At 31.7% G+C, this 17,177-nt stretch overlaps 1 long non-coding RNA gene across 1 annotated transcript in view; it reads right to left on the bottom strand.

The window, feature by feature from the left end:
• The window catches only part of LOC142328637 (uncharacterized), a 249,514-nt gene extending 233,019 nt beyond the window's left edge, over positions 1–16,495 (bottom strand). The window contains exon 1 of the long non-coding RNA XR_012757320.1: positions 16,334–16,495. This is a non-coding gene — a long non-coding RNA (uncharacterized LOC142328637). The remainder of the gene's footprint in view (positions 1–16,333) is intronic.
• Between the last annotated feature and the right edge of the window lie 682 nt (positions 16,496–17,177).

Here is a 17,177-nt window from a genome sequence, read left to right as displayed (position 1 = left end):
CGTACCATCCTGACTTGAATCCGATCGGGATGGTATGGTAAAAATACATGTGGTGAGTCTTAACACAAAATTTTCTTTCACAAATGTTGAAAAATTAACTACGGAGAAAATTAATTCCATGAATGAAGATGACTGGCAACCCTATTGTGAAAAAGTAAGAAAATATATTGAAAAAGAGTATGACAAACTAGAACGCTGATAGAAGAAATGAAAGAACATTATATTATACGTGTAGACTCTGATAGTGAAAGTGAAAATACAAGTGACAATGAAAGTGATTCGTTTAGCGAGGATGGTGAACCTACTAGAAGTTTGAATTAGATGCACGAAGAAAATTCAAGTAAGTTTATTATTAAAAATTTAGTACAAATAAAGGTTATAAAAGAAATAATTACGTGTTGTTTATAATTAGTAATTTTAAATATGATAGTTCTTTCCGCGTACAATATGATAATAAGTAATACTTCGATTTGATACGAGGAGTAAATGTTTTCAGGCCGAGTAGTAATACGCAGTTGCTCGTGACGTCACAAGCTCATACATTGGCTGGATCTAGAGAGTGATTTTTTAGTCCTGTTACCAAATTGTTAATGTCTGGTAATTTTTTCTAAGATAGGGAAATTTTGTTTTGTGACACGAAGTTGGTAGCGCTACTCAACCGGTATAGATACTGTAGTGCGAGTTGATTCTCCTTGAGCTGTGTAAACGTTTTTGCCGTTTCCGGTCGTGATACGAACAGATGTCTTTTACCGTAGAACGAGTTTTCATTCTTGAACAATATTTTACTACGAAATCGTACGCGAGTGTAAAAGATTCATTTCAAATGGAATTTTTGTGATGTTCCTCCGCCAGAAAAAATGTCAATTTTTAGGCTAGCACACCGATTTCGAGGGACAGGTCTTGTTTGCGACAGAGAACGTAGCGGTCGACCAACTCGCTTGACAGATGACGTTTTAGAGAATATGAAAACAAGATTGCTCAATTCTCCACGGAAAAGTTTACGAAAACTTTCCACGCAAATCGGTTTGTCATATTCAAGTGTTCAGAAAGCTGCTAAACAATTGAAATTGTATCCGTATCGAATAGAGCTTCAGCCTCCAGATTTAAACAAGCGATTGCAATATTGCCCTCGGATTAGGTCTCTCGTAAACGATAACAGAATAGAATTTTTAAACAAAGTGTTCTTTAATGATGAAGCTTGAATCCATCTAGATGGTTATGTGAACAGTCAAAACTGTCGAATTTGGGCGGTTGAAAATCCTAACGATTTACAAGACAAATCTTTGCATCCTGAAAAATTGGTGTGTGGTGTGCGATATCTCGTCATCGTATAGTCGGACCCATATTCTTCGAACAGACAGTAAATGGTGAAGTATACAGGAATATTGTGCGCCAATTTCTCTCCCTCCTGGAACCTCAAGAACGGTATTGCTGGTTTCAGCAAGACGGCGCTACATGCCATACGTCTCGAGAAACCGTGGATTTTCTGCAAGAGTTCTTTGATGATCGAATAATAAGCAAGGGCTTATGGCCTCCAAGGTCCCCAGACCTCACATCTCCTGACTACTTTTAGTGGGGCTATATTAAGTCCGAGGCCTTCAAAAACAATCCTCACACTATTGATGAACTTAAAGTAACAGACTTAATCACGAATATTTCCAATACAACTCTTAAAAATGTTTCTGCTAATATGCTGAAAAGAGTCCGTGCGTGTATAACCGCAAGGGGTGGGCATTTTGAGCATATTCTTTAACAATTATGTAAGTAATAGCTTTTTATTAAATCTCTTTTGGAAGTAACAAATACATTTTTTTGTTCCACCTAAATTTGCCTTTCTTAAATTACATTTAAAATTGGGTAACAGGACTAAAAAATAACTCTGCAGTATACGTACGTACAGTCGTCACACCGAAACTAGTCAAAATGGATTTAGAGATGGTCAAAATGGATATTTCCGTTGAACCGATATTTTTCACGATTACATTACTTCCTTTACTTCGTACAAGGAAGTAAAAACGATCTAATGTTAAACCAAGGTACTTGATCAACCATCATCAAATTTTATTACTGATGAGTCGGTTTTCTTGTGTTAAACAACTTAATTTCTTATACTGTGGGTGAGAGGTTTATCCATCCTGTTACTTATTATATTTTCTTAAATTAATATAAATAATATTAGTCTTAGACACATTCAATGAAATTTTGTTTATTAACATCCTACAACTTATTTGGATTTTCGATCTGCGCGTTTAAAAAATTGCACTTGCAACTTACACTGTAGAAAAAGACATATATTATTTGCAAGCGAGACAAGTTTCTCCTTAAAATCCTCATTACTTAAATCATTAATTTTAAATTATGAGAAAAACAGGATTAGAACAGATCCGTGGGGGAGCTTTTTCATTATTTTCAAATCGTGCAGTTTTCAATTAAATTTAAAATTCTAAATCCTGCAATCAATATAAGATATAAACCAAATATAAGATATAATCTTACATTACATTTTATTTATCAATATATAAGCAATGGCTGAAATCTAATGTCGCTCAAAACTCACAACTGAAATAAATATGGCACGAAAGACATTTTTATTTGATACAAAAGCTTAGACCGTATTTACTCGTATAATTCACGGCTTTTTTGACCAACATTTTTTTTATCTAAAAGAAGATTCGTGATTTATGCGAGGAAAGATTTTACGTAGGTTTACTATTTATTTACATAGTAACAACAGACTTATGCCCTCTTACAATTACTAAATGAATATTAAATGAATTTTGTAGCATGTGAAAAATTCTACGCCTGACCGGGATTCAAACCCGGGACCTCCGGATGAAACTAAAATATGATAATCAGTGAGAAAATGATATATACTTGACTGAATATTTTATTTTTGATTATTTTTAAGAAATATTGTTTAAAAACTCAAATGCGTGAATTACACGAATAATTGTGGTATTTGTTTTTCCATATAGTCACCATTCCCAGTTATATATTTCACCCAACAGTCAACCAGTTTTCTCAATCTGTTAATCGAGAATGATGGCGGTCTTTTCTTGATCTATAACTTCACTGCATCCTTCAGTTCTTCACCTGTGGTGAAATGTGTATTCTTTAAATCTCTTTTTAAAGAAATGAAAATTGCAGGGCCCGAAACTTGATGAGTATGAAGGATATGAAATTGGTTCAAATTTCAATTTCACAATAAGTTGCACACGTTGTTTGTGGCCGAGCCTTAAAGTATTGCAGAACTATCCATGGATTGTCAAACACAACACACACATCTCCCAAGGAGTTTTAACGTCTCTATGTAACACAGAATTTATCCTCAACCAGGCTTCCTGATAATACTCAGTCACATACACATGTTTGCAATTTTAGAACACTAGAGGATTTTTTTCAGGTTGCATTTAAAATTTTTTGATTGTGGCAAATGTTAGTACCGGTGTTCCATGTTCAGCCGTTTTTCTTCTTCTTTTAGACGATGATAAATGTCACTGGCATTCGCTTTATCGGCTGCTAAAAATCACTGTGTGATATTTTAAACGCCTTGACATAGCAGGCGTACTCGACTCCATAACAATGGCGATCGACAGGAAATGAGTGGCCACGGCAACAAGTTTCAGCATGTGATTAATAAGGGAATAAAACTACAAGATGGCAACACCTGTCAGTTAGTGTAAATTTTGTTTTCCCGTTACGTTCCAGGGTGCATTACAACATTACATTTCAGCTGTCCGTTGTACTATGTTCTACAGCTTAAAATAATTTTTGTAAATCTATAAAGTAACTGGGAAAAAGTTCACTGTCATTCACACCTATATTAATATGAAAAAATAAGTTTAAAATTAATTTAAATCGCTTTCATAAAATTTCAAAAAATTATCATTTTGAAGATTCTATACTTATGTAAGTATTCTAATGCTTCTAAGCCAAATAAAAAATATTATTTCTAAATAAAATCTGTCATTATTTTTATGAATTTTTATTTTACATTTTTTTAATAAAATCAACAGATACGTTATGGGTAGTAAGTTACGCAGTATAAAATGAGGTGTAAAATACTTCTTCCTGAAACCATCCCCATAAGAAACAGCTTCACTTTTATCGACAGCGACACTAACATAAATAATAAGTAAAAAGAAATTTATACCTAAACTCTAGGTTAAACCTATTCCAACACTAAGGTAACAGGTTTTTACAACCTTAATACGATTTTTTATTTAAAAAACTACAGACATTTTCTTTAAGCTCAAATCAGAAAAAAAAGCTGGCAACAAAGTTGTTACATTTTCTTGGCATCGATTATTTATTCTTGTATAGTGGAAAAATAATTATACATAAAAAAAGTTTAGAAAATTCAAAAAAAAATCAACATTTTTAAACTTTGATCGGCTCTCCCACAAACAATATTATCTCAAAAGTATTTTTTTTTTAATTTTTTTTCCACTTGCACACTACTACTACGCTTAGGACGACATAAAATACCGGTTAAAAAATATGCAATAAATAAAAATACAGCTATTTTCGATTTTTGGGAAGGGAAGAATTTGGAAACAAGTACTTACATAGATACGCTATTTCTCTACATAGTCGCCACTCCGATTTAGACATTTGTAGTAGCGTGGTACCAACTTTCCAATACCATCTTCATAGAACGGAGCCGCCTGCGTTTTCAGCCATGTTTCTACGCTGGTCTGCAACTCGATATCTGTGCCAAAATGTTGTCCTCCTAGCCAGTGTTTCATGTGAGTAAAGAGGTGAAAATCGGATGGAGCAGAGTCCGGGCTGAATGGTGAGTGATCAAAAACTTCCCAACGAAAACGCTGCAGGAGGTTCTTTGTTACAGCTGCAGTGTGCGGCTGAGGATTGTTATGGAGAAAGACAATGCCTGATGTCAACATTCCGCTACGCTTATTCTTATTCACTCACCATACAGCCCGGACTCAAATCTAGCAATGCTTCGCTATTGCTAGATTTGAGCGTGTATATAGATTAAATGAACACAATTGAAAGTTTGATAAAACATTAACAAAATGAACATTACGGGCACAAATTTAAGCTTACCCTTCTCCCTTTCCTTTTTCCCATTTTCATTGGTACCATATTCCCTTTCCCATTTTTCTTCCCTTCCCCAATTTCTCTTTCCCTTTTCTTTCCCCCGTTTTCCCTTTTTTCTTTTTCCATTTTCCCCTTCTTCCCTTTTACGTTTTTCTATTTTCCCCTATTTTCATTTTCCGATTTTTTCCTTTCTCCCTTTTTCCCCCGCGCGTAAATCGGTCCAGTAGTTTTTCAGTTTATAGCGGACACACATAATGGCAACATTGAAATGGAATCGTAAAATATTTAGTATAACGTGTGTTACTTTTACGTCCAACAGATAGCGTGTATTTTAAAAAAAACATGTTTTTACCTGTCGCAGGTGACATCTTAGGTATATAAAAACACGCGCGTATTCAAATGCAACGTAATGTAAAAATTTCAAAGTAATCGGTGAAGAACTTTCGTAGATTTAAGATTTTGAACAAACGAACATTTACGTTTTTATTTATATAGATGTGTACATTACAATCTGTTCAACCAGTGAACAACAAGCAAACTCACACGGCCCAGTGAGCTGAGGATGATACTATGATCTGTAAATAAGGTGTAGTCTTGTACAGACAGGCTGACTATTTCTGAAACTTGTGGTTAACTGAACTCCAACTACCAAAGTATAATGGTATCCACTGTCTAGTATTCAAATCTGTATAAAAGCAATTAACTTTAACTAGGATTTGAAACTCAGAACCTTCGGCTTCAAAAATCAGCTGTTAAACAATTGATTTGTGATGAATTAACCAGTCCAATGGGCTTATACAATTAAATATGTGTTAAATAATTCTATAGCAATAATATGGAAGTGCTAGCGATTTGATTGCTTATGTAATTGTCACACCTTGTTGAAACGTATTAAAAACTATAAACAGTGCTCAGAAAATATATAGCTGTTACGAAACTATTTGTCACAAAAAAAAAATATCAGCGTGGCACACTACAACACAGTTAATTTTCTGCGCAATACCATACAATTATCTGATAATTACACTACATTTTACAATTATCCTCAAAATTATATTCATTACCATTTACTATTTCTACTGTACTGTAGTTGCTATCTTTGATTAGACTAAATATTTATAACATTTATTTTCTCTCAAAAAATACTGATCTAGAAAAAATCATGCAACTGCTTCTTACTATACATTTCTTAAATTTTAATTCAGATGTTATTAGACAATTATAATTATTTACCAAGTTTTAAAATTAAATAGGTATTGGTTTTAAAATTTAAACTAATCGGTCAACTTGCATAACATTATATTTAAGTTTGTCTAGTTGTATTAGCCAAGTAGCCATACCTAACAAGATATGTTACACTGTTGCAACACATCTGTTCAGACGTGTTGCTGTGACTGAACACAGAGTTTCAGTGGTTACAGAACACCAAGAACATGGAAGATTTTCCATGAAGTTCAGAAATAGTCCTCGAAAGAAATTAGAAAAGAAAAACATATACATCAACATCAGACTAAAAGACTTTAAGAGAAACAACACAAGAGATTTCTATAGAACATTCAGAGAAAATATTAAGCGTTATCAGCCTCCAAACCTCTGCTTCAAAAGAGCAGACAGATCACTGGAAACAAATACGAAAGAAAACTGCAAAATTCTCAGGCAGTACTTCAATAAACTACTCAACTGAGAAACCCACTGAAAAATTAACCTTCACAAAAACCGTACCAAATCCAGATTCAAAACCACCCACAATCAGAGTTAGAGGAGATCATAAAATAACTGAAAGACAACAGGGTATCCAGAGAAGATGTCATTATCGCTGAGATCTGGAAGATCAGAGACAAAAACACCACAAAGAAAACTCACAAACCTCTCAAGGGAATTTGGATCACAGAGGAAATTTCACAAGATTGGAACAGCACATTGATCCAAACATTAAACGAGAAGAGTGACAGGACAATAATTACAGGGGCATCTCACTACTACTGGTCACCTACAAGATTCTCTAAAAGGCATTGCTCAACAGAATAGAAACACAGGTAGATCCACAGCTAGGTGAATATCAGGCAGGCTTCATAAAAGGAAGATCATGTGTTGAACAGATCTGGAACTTGAGAACATTCTTGAAGGTTAGACAAACAAACAACACTGTGATCATTTTTATGAATTTTAGGAAAGCATATGACTTCATAGACAAACAGATTCTTTTGATACTTTAGAAAAATACGGTACCACTTTAGACCACTCATAGGTACCACCTCCAAGATAAAGTTCATCGAGGAAACTTTAACACCATTTGAGATACAAACAGAAATTAGACAAGGAGATGGACTGTGATAGTCCACAGTGGTGAGCACTGTTATTAATGTGGTCTTGAACAAAATTATCAAACAGTGGGAAAAACATGTAAAGGGAATACGTCTGGGAAGATCACAAGATACCAAAACAATCATCAGATGCCTGGCATTTGCAGATGACCTGGCAATACTCAGCAACAAAAGACAGGAAGCATGAGAAGCACTGGCTGGAACTCTTACATGAAACTGCTGCCAAAACGGGGTTACAAATATCATACGAGAAACATAATATAGGAAAGGCACATCTTTCGCTGCCCCTGATTTGAAGATGTGAGGAGGGAAATATTGGACACCATAGATAAAAGGGAAATGTTCCTCTCAGAGGAACTGCAGCAGATCATGTTGGAAATTGTGGTAAAATGGACGGCTGTAGCAAGGTTTGCTAGAAATATTATGGAGGAGCAGTATGTCTGGGAGGAGTCTCGCAGGGGTAGAAAAAGGGGTCTTCAGAGGGTGGGGACAGATAAGCATGCGGCTGAGAGCCTAGAGGGTTCCCCATATGTGTGGGGATCGTCTGGGTGCGATGAGGTCATGGGAACTCTGCAACTGCATCCAATGGTGACCTGTGAGGTAAGCGTACTGTAATGTTTGATTATCTGTGAGGTGTTTGTTTATGTGATTGGATGTAACTGGCTATAATGTAATGTGTGGAGTGTGCGGTGTGAGGCATGTTTTCTGAGTGATGGTTGGATGTCATGGAGTGTGTGGTGAGATTTAGTTTGATGTTTGATACCTTGTGGGTGTGAAGTCCATGTCTGTTGACTGTGGTGTTTGAGTGTGTGTGAGGGTGTATTCCCCCTTACTGAAGTAATGTACACCAGCTGTACCAGAAAGAGTGGACAGCCAGGGGTGGAGGTTAGTCGGTGGTGTGCAGGAACACATACGCATTTAATAACATCTTGCAAAACCTGTTAGTGAGCCCAACACTATCCAGGCACCTGTAAATGGGGTTCCTCCAGCTCTTTAAAAAAAAAAAGAGACATTCTATGGGCACATACAGCAAATGAACAACAGATTCATGAAGAGGATCTTTGATGCAGCGAAAGACTGAATCAGGAAAGCCAGTTGGCATCATGAAATAGAAGAGAACCTGAGACAAGCAGAGATCAACAGGGAAATGATGAGAAAGAAGAAAAAAGTTAGAACCAAATTATGAACACAAATTTGAAGTGAAAGAAAAGAAAAAACAGGAGCAAAATGAACAGAACAAAGGAAATAGGAACACAGTTAAAGAATGAAGAGATTTTGGGATGAGAAAAAGAAGGAAAAAACAACTTAGTATTATCATGAAACATTTAAGTTCAAACACTGTCCTTAAGGGTAAAAATGAATAATTTATAATAATATACTCCTTAAAACTTTTTTCTTGGGATGCATACCTATTTATAAATTTTGTTGCTAAAGGCTTTATTATTTTTAATACAAATTAAAAACCTCACCACTTTCATGTACCTGACTGTAAGAGTATGTACCTGACCCAGCTACCAACTTAAGATTCCTAATTCTAAAAAATACACCAGTATATGTATATATACTAGTAAATATACATATACTCAGTAGTATATATATAGTTCTGTTAGAACTATATTTATCATCATCATATGGTGTTCTGCCTCGCAGCAGGTCCCTTACACCACTGCTGTCTCCATCTATCTCTGTTCTAAGCCTTCTTCTTTTTCCCCTTGTAGTTTACAGTTTTCACCTCATCTATTAACTTCAGCCTTCTTCTTCCATGCTTCCTTTCTCCTTCTATTAACCCTTTCAGTGCAGCTGTCAAGATTCCACTCCTTCTAACTACATGTCCTAACCAATTTCTTTTTCTTTTGTTTACTTCCCGCACAAGTGCTCTTTCATATTTAATCCTATTCATTATTCGGATGCTAATTCTTTGATTTATCAATCTATTTTACTTGCTGCATCCTTCTTCAAACCTACATCTCAAAACCTTCAATCCAATCCCTCTCCCTTTTCCTTATCATCCATGCCTCATTTCCGTACGACAAGACACTCTATTTATAGCATTTGGCTAACATCTTCCTTAACTCCAGACTTTTACCACATAATTTCCTCTTTTTACTGAAAGCTTCCTTTGCCATCGTTATCCTACCTTTTATTTCCATTGTGCCCTTCCACTCCTTCATTACCATTATCCCCAAATATAATTTTTTACTTTTTCTATTATTTCTTCACTTGTCCCTCAAAATCCATTTTGCTGTTTACTTCCATTACTTTAGTTTTCCTATATTTATTTTCATTCCATGCTCTTTCACTGCTCCTCCAGGGCAGTTAACAATCTTTGCAACACCATGGTGTATGCCATCAGCTAAAATTACCGTATCATCAGCAAACCATATCTGCTTTAATATAATCCAACATAGCATGAAATTGATTTTATATCTATCATAACATATTGCACACTGTAATGAACTAATTTTAACTTATAACAATCACTGCAGATTAGTTATATTCATTGATTCTTATGGTTAGGCAGACTGGTAATGAACAACTTTAAACAAATATGAAAAACAGTGTAGTAGGGATTCTCTAAACAAAAAACACTCATAGATTGCATATATCTTGCCATCTCACAGATTTTCCAGTTCTCTTTCAGTTGTTATGAATCACAAGAGAAATCTCAACGCATGGAATAGTTTATCATATTGAAATTAGATATTCAAGTACAGTGTATTTTCATACTAGTTTGTCTTCCCCATAATGATTAATTTGTGCATGGTGTAACAACTTTAAAGCAATAGGGAGCATGCATCACAAAAATGGAGCTTATAGGCCTAATACTTCTAATGAAGTTATTAACCATGCATGGCAGACTTATGTATGAGTCTCAGGAAGTCTATTTGAAGAGCCAAAGGTGAGTTACATATTCCTAAAGAAACAATTTATAAAGGTTTATGCAGATGTTCGATATTGTGCCATTATCTGTAAATTTTGCAAAAGATAGCAGAAGATAATAAAGAAGCCTGCACAGAATTTGCTACCGCCATACTAAGTAAAATTGAAAATGATAATTAATTTTTAGAAAATTCAATTTTTTTATATGAAGGGACCTTTGATAAATGAGGCAAGGTTAATAAGCAAAATATGCCCACGTGGAGATCAGAAAACCCTACATTTTCCAGAAAAGACATAAGGGACAGTATTAAAGAAATATGTGGTATGACTTAGTCTACAACTGTGTAATTAGACTCTTTTTCTTTCAAGAATCAGCTCTCAAGGCCAATAATTACCTTGACAAGCCTGAGAAATATGATTTTCAAGCTGCAGAATCTTTAACCAGACATTTTTTCCAATAAGATGATGCTATTCTTTGTATGACCAATTTTGTTTGCCAACCAGGGAACTTGATGACTAACTTCCACAGTTGCTGAGTTTATTGTCATCGATGAGATAAACATTCATTTGCCACTGTACATCCTTGTGACTACCCCCTTTGAGATTGCATTAAGAAGTGTGCTTACAAGATTAGAATTGTCAGTCTTTTAACTTAAGGCAGGAATTTAAACTGGAATTCAAGAAATTGTTGCAGAGTAGACTCATCATGCATGCCAAAAGCTAATTATTCGGACATCCTGCATGAAACAAAAAGTTCTGAAACTGAATGTTTGTGATTTTAAAGTAAAACTTAAATATTTCACTCTGTAAAACATTAATTCTCTATAAAATATACTCATACGCATTAAAACTTGTTTCCAAGATACAGAAACGTACTCTCAGATCATTGTTTGGCACCTATAATTATGAAATCATGAAGATTGATATTTAGAAAATTAAAAATCTTAACTCATCTTTTTGTTTATGTTTATGAATGTGAAATCTTTGCTAAAAAATATCATTTATTCTTAAAAAATAATAACATCCACCTCTACCAAACCTCACAACAGAAATGTTTTCATGCAGTTCAATGTAACACTTTGGGTTATGAGAGACGACCTTCAATTGCCATTTTTAACAAAACTGTTTAAAAAAAATTCATTCCACTTTGAATTTATTTAACATACATAAAAAATATTTTTTTACAAAAACAATGCTACTCTGTCTTTAATCAATAACAATATTCTAATCTCTGATCTGCCTAAACTCTACCTCTAATATTTAAATAATATTAATTAAAAATCCCTGAATTTTCTGTATCCCATTCAACATGTATATAAAATGATCTCAAATAATTTTCATTTAAAATAATTAATACTGATTTTTTTTTCTTTAACTAATTCTGCCTTCTATGATTATACTAATCTGATTAAGGTTTTACCACAGTTTCCCTTGATAGATCCAGTCAAATGCTGAGGCAGTTCCAGTTTTTTATCCATGGAGTACTATATCTACCCTTTTTTTGATAAGGTCTATGTAATGTATCATTATGTACCCATCAGAATAAAAAATGTATTTACTTATTCCCAAACCCATTTAATTATTTTTTCTCCATGGAAAATAAAACATATGTGATTTAATCACATCAACATACAAAGATTTATATATAATCTTATGTTCTACAGTCATTATTTATTTGTTTATTTTTTTAATGATTTAAATTAATAATTCTATGTAAAAAGAATCATAAATTTTTTAAATTCATAATCAAAATTATGAATTTTTACGATGAATTTCATGTAATGTAGAAGGAAAATGACAAAGATTCCAAAAAATCAAGACCAGGATTCAAATCCAAAACCTTTCAGATGAAAAGCAGAGATACTACCCACGTTGGGTGTGGCAGACTATAAATGATTAATAATTACATAAAACTGTTTTTTTTTTAATTGAAAAATATCACCAGTAGTAACTCACCAGTGATGTTATTGAACAACTACTTCATCAAAAATTGCAAATGAATGGTGACTTTCAAAACCAACTTGTTTTGAATTTATTATCATATTTTGCATCAATATCATCAGTTACACAGAAAAAGTGAAAATAAAGATTAAAAGGAAAAAAGATATCATCAGGGTATCATATATAATGTTTACTTGACACATCATGATTTATTTTAACCACCTTTTAACAGAATTTCAATACTTTAACAGAACTCCAACAGATTTTGATGCTCTTTATTTATAAAATTTACTGTAAAATTAAGACAACTGCAAGTAAGTTATACTTCAAACTTAGGAAATAATTATATATAAATAAATTTGTTAAAATGTTGGAAAAATTATATATCTTAAACTCCTTTACTGAAGTTGCAGGCAAAATGAATCACAACTCCCACCAAAACATTGCATAAATATCCCATTCATGTGAGGAATAATGTGGTTTCCTGGACTTTTTACTTTGAACTAAATATAAAATTCCTTATCTGCAAGCCAAGTCCAACAAAATTCCCTACAAGTGGCAGTAGGTAGGTACCCTACATGTGGCTCCTTTAATTTGTTCATCAAATGTATGACTGGCTATATAATGATCTCTCAAAGGGAAAGCAACTCTGACTGATGCCTTATGTACCACAGGTGCTTTACATGTGTCACAGCCTTAAGAAGAAACAATAGTATAGTATTGCCTTAAGAGGCAATAGAATAATGCATCCATTTCTGTAGTGAAACAAAACCTTATATTCACTACATCTGATCAGCAACGGATAATGGACAAAAGTACACAATTGAAATTTATTAAAACTGTATTTGTCAAGAGTTCAAGTAGTTTTGATGTGATGTAATTATTAAAGGAGAGTTTTCTGGGTCCCTTTAATAATTATTAACACTACAACAAATATAAGGAGCAAGTTTTATCCATGACCATAAACACTAAGGTTTTATGTGGATATGCAATGTGCATTACATTATTCAAAATTAAGGAAAAATGTTAGTAAAATTAAGAATGCTTTAAAATAAAATTTCAAGTTCTACTTTAAACACACCAATAAAAATGTATAACTTAAGTTAATTTTAAGTAGTTATGTTAAATTCTTTATTAAGTAAGTAAGAATTATAAATTTTACATCAACTGCAAAAAAAAGTTGCTTTTATAAACCAAGGTGAACTATAATACAATTAAAAGCAATTAGAAGGTTTTAAGTCCACAAAACATTTCTCACATCATAAACTAAACACGATTTACATTTTATAGAATATGAACACAGTAAATCATTTAACTTTCTTGATTCACTGTATACAAAATAAGTACGTAAAATTAAATTAAAATAGACAAAACACCAAACACAAATGACACACTATCCACAGTACATCTATTCAACCTGCATAGAAAAGACATGTAGCTTTCATACACATTACATAAGCTGTTACATCTTTGTCACTCAACATCTACAATGAAAACTCAATAAAATAAAACATTGCATGCAAATGAATATAGCTACTATCCATATTTATAAACATCCTAAACAAAATAAAAAACAAATCTAATGTTGATAAAACATAGCAATAATGCATATCAACCTAGTCATACAAAATCACCAACATCTTCAGGTAAGGACGTTATTGGATCTTTCACAAAATGATGAAAAAGATACATAAGATCATATAGAACAACAATAAAACAGACACTGATAAACACACCCACCCAAACATACACAGATTAAACTGCCATGCTAAAAAATGTCATACAAACTGGATGCACATTTACTCAAAGATGCAAGAAACAAATACAGGCAGTATTCACAACAGCAGAATCAAATTTTGCAAGTTATTTCATAATAACAACACACATATACAAAGATTAATCACAGGAAATAAATTTTATCCATAGCACATAAAGCCCCAGATCACAAAACAAATTGAACAATATAAAATTTATCATTACACAAGACTAACAAAAACAACATATGAAATAAACAAAAGCATGGATAGAGTATACTAATATAATTAATAGTTACATTATATATTTTAGTTAAAATCAATTCTTCTAAGAAACATACTATATACAAATACATTTATTTTATTAGATCAACCAAAGTACAGAATAAATAAAGTAGGATGACTTACCTTATTCCACTATATATGCTGGAGCGCTTCCGCAATTTATCGCATCATCATCTGCATTATATATTCATCTCAAATTACATTACAAACTTCATAAAATATAATAACATATCATGCATTTATTTATTTTATTTAAAATTGAAAACCTTTAATGTTTTTGTTTTAGACTTTTGTTCAGTTAAATTAAAAATTAAAACAAAATTTAAAAATAAGAAAAATTGATCAAAATTAAAATTAACACAAAAAAATTAAATTGTAAAAATTTTTACATATGTAAAAATATGACATCAAGGCATAAAATCAAATTAAAACTAAAATTAAAAATTCATATAAAAATAATTTTAAGTAAAGCAATTATGCATCATGTCCATTTAACTGAACTTACTTTACTATATTACTGAATACTACTATATTCACTAAATTTTTACAATTTAATTTTCATTATTTTTTTTTATATTTTTAAATTTTGTTTTAATTTTTAATTTAACTGAATAAAAGTTTGTAATGTAATTTGAGGTGAATATATGAATATATAATGCAGCTGATGATGTGAGTAAATCGTGAAAGCGTTCTTGCATATATAGTGGAATAAGGTAAGTCATCCTATTTTATTTATTCTGTACTTTGGTTGAGCTAATAAAATAAATATATTTATGTATATTATAATTATTATTAATTACTTTTAAGGGACTTCTTTAAAAAAAATCTAATAATCTGAAACCTTAATGTTTAATGATTTCAGATTATTATGTTTTTTCATGATGATATTTAATAAATTATTTTATAGATAAAAAATAAATAGATTTAAATGAATGTAATGCACGGTAATACATCTCACAATAAGACTCAATTATAGAAATAAGATACTTTTAAATAATTATCAGCTTCAATAACAGGTCACTTAACCCTCCAATGTACCATCAAGGAATAGATGGAAAATAATTGTGTAAAATATTACAAAATCTTAATACTTCAAACAAACTGAACTATATAATGTGGTTTGCCAATTCTGATGTCCCGCATTATATCTCAAAATACATCATTAATCGTGAAACTGATAGTAGTAATAAACAAATTGCAGTCTTATATTTGAGCTACTCACTTTAACTGATATTTTTGAACCTTAATGATATTACAGACAGCAATACAGCCATAGAAGCAAACTCTTTTCCTATAGAGTCACACAATACTTCCTCAACCTTTACTCATATTCAGCAGATATTAATTCACTTAAAATTTAGATACAACTGAGTACTAAGTGCTATTTGCAGTCATATCAAAAACACAGTGATAGGCCAGATGTGAAAACAAATGCAAGAAACGAATGAGACTGTTATTAGTTAATAGTTATTTATCTCAAAACAAATAAAATAACTGAGCAATAAATTATAATCCCAGACCTACATACTTATAATTGTGAAAATATCCACACAATTTTTAGAAGGTATATTAAGCATTAAAATAAAATTTGTTAAGTTATACCTGATTAATAAGTGGCATATATCTTTTATAAAATATCCAAAACTGAAAAAATAGTTGACAGCATTTTGTTAAATAAAATTCATTTATATTAATTATTTTAAAGTTTTTCTGGAGATAAAATTAATTACTTGGAAAAAATTATTCAATTGATAAACATAACTTACAAGATACACTTTTTATAAATCCATATACCATATTTTTTAAAATCGTTTCTGCATTAAAACAAAGAAAATGGTGATATCGCTAGATGGCAAAAAAAATCACAAGATATAAACCTAACCTACAACTAAGGGGTAGCTGTTAGTAAAAGTAAATATTTTTTTAATATTCATCCTACACAATATTCACTCTGAATTAACACCGTTTAATTTACAGATATAAAAAATAAGTAAGTCGAAAAATGAGAAAACGTAAAAGTCTATCGCTACGCAAAGTATCGAACTGTATAAAAGTAATCTGTCAAAATCAATTAAATTACTTACGTACCTAATATTTACATCAACAACCCTCTGAAGCAAATATATATATTCGATGAATTGTTCAATAACGATCGCCTTATGCAGGTAAATTGTCTTTCATATCAACAGTTCGGAAAGTAACATAAAATACAGAATACCTTTTCATAAACTGAATCAAACAAAAATTGCTCCACCTAGTACGAACCGGCAGCGAACATTCAAACAAGCTGTCGAAACGCGAGCTATTGTGAGGGACAGCTACATCATAACAAACGAAGATGGCGACTGCATCTGTAAAAACGTAAAGATTTTATGCGGGAATTTTAAACCGAATACTGCGATGTAATTTTTTTGACAATTCAATGATTTACACTAAAAATACATACGCACAAATTGTATTTTATTACTTAGTTCCGTTAATTATTATATTAAAAAAAAAGCTAAAAACGGTTATATTGATTCTTTACTTGACTTAAATTTAAATATTGTTAACAAATTCAATTTCAATGACAAAAGAATCAATTATTATCAAGTATTAATTGATTTATTACTGATAAACCAATATACTTTCTAAATATGCTTCAGGAATAAATATAGAAAAATAAACACCATTATAAAACTATATTACAAAATTTATTCTTCTATTAGGTTGCATTTTACATGTTAAGCATAGTTACCATAATGGCTTTAGGCAACCTGACATGAATCAGAAGTCATTTCAAAAATTAATAATATAATTAATTATTCTCAATTTAATATCCCATACATTGGAAAAATATTATACTTGTAAAAATAGCTAAATGAAGGGATAAATAATACTGTCAATGAAAAACAAAATTATTTACAGTTAGTTATAAATTTAAATCTGGCTC

Source organism: Lycorma delicatula, chromosome 8, assembly GCF_047948215.1.
Source record: "Lycorma delicatula isolate Av1 chromosome 8, ASM4794821v1, whole genome shotgun sequence".
Classification (NCBI taxonomy): Eukaryota; Metazoa; Arthropoda; class Insecta; order Hemiptera; family Fulgoridae; genus Lycorma; species Lycorma delicatula.
Note: the sequence above shows the minus strand (reverse complement) of the source record. Positions and strands in the feature narration are given on the sequence as shown.